Source organism: Morone saxatilis, unplaced genomic scaffold (genome assembly GCF_004916995.1).
Source record: "Morone saxatilis isolate NCDOM2014 unplaced genomic scaffold, NCSU_SB_2.0 Contig8, whole genome shotgun sequence".
NCBI classification, from domain to species: domain Eukaryota; kingdom Metazoa; phylum Chordata; class Actinopteri; family Moronidae; genus Morone; species Morone saxatilis.
Window position 1 is genome coordinate 10,667,861 of NW_023340257.1, and position 784 is coordinate 10,668,644.

A 784-nucleotide genomic window follows, 5' to 3' on the forward strand; every position below is an offset into this window, starting at 1 on the left:
GTGTGTGTGTGTGTGTAGTGAATGTGTCTATGTGTGCGTGAGTATTTCTACGTGTCTGGGTGAGATATGTCTTTTTCCTTGAAATAAGCCAGGGAACCCTTTTCTGCAACTTACCCACTAAGCACATATAACATTATTCATAGCTACAAATAAATATGAGTGTCATTAGAAGTCTATTTCACGATAAGAAATGGCATTTTCATAGCACACTATACAACAGGCTAGGGCTGGGCGGTATGACCTAAAATTTATACCACAGTGTAGTTTGAATATGGGACAGAAACAATATCACAGTATGTAATTTGATTGCCTTTAGTTAAATCTATTATTAATTAACTATCAGGGAAGATAACAGCGACTGGGGAGGCAGAGTTTCATACCTGATGGAAGTCTAAAGCTTATTACATTGAAGAAGGTTGTGTGTATATCTTTTGTGTCCACTGTCTTACAACAGTCGCAGTCCAACTTTGGGATTTTGTTTTAAGTGAAATGCTTTGGTTTAACATACTGTGAACTCAGCGTTTTTTCAGCATTGCCTTAAAGCCACATCTCTCAGCTGCCTGTATGGGCACCATGTCTTAACATAGATGCACAGTTAGTGCAATGTTCTTCCACCGCTGGCTTTTCTTATCATTAGGACAAGTAATAGTCAGTAACTCAGCCAAATGATGTCTGTATGTCTCAATTATGTCTACTTGTGCCTGAGCTGGAAAGCATTCTCAAACATTCCTCATACCTGTGGAGGTTTTTATTATCTTTTTAAGCCTTTTTCACAGCAGACATT

At 38.3% G+C, this 784-nt stretch overlaps 1 long non-coding RNA gene across 1 annotated transcript in view; it reads right to left on the reverse strand.

Annotated features, from left to right (window-relative positions):
- LOC118341717 overlaps positions 1-784 on the reverse strand; it is a 15,536-nt gene that overhangs the window by 1,991 nt on the left and 12,761 nt on the right. The window lies entirely within an intron of this gene.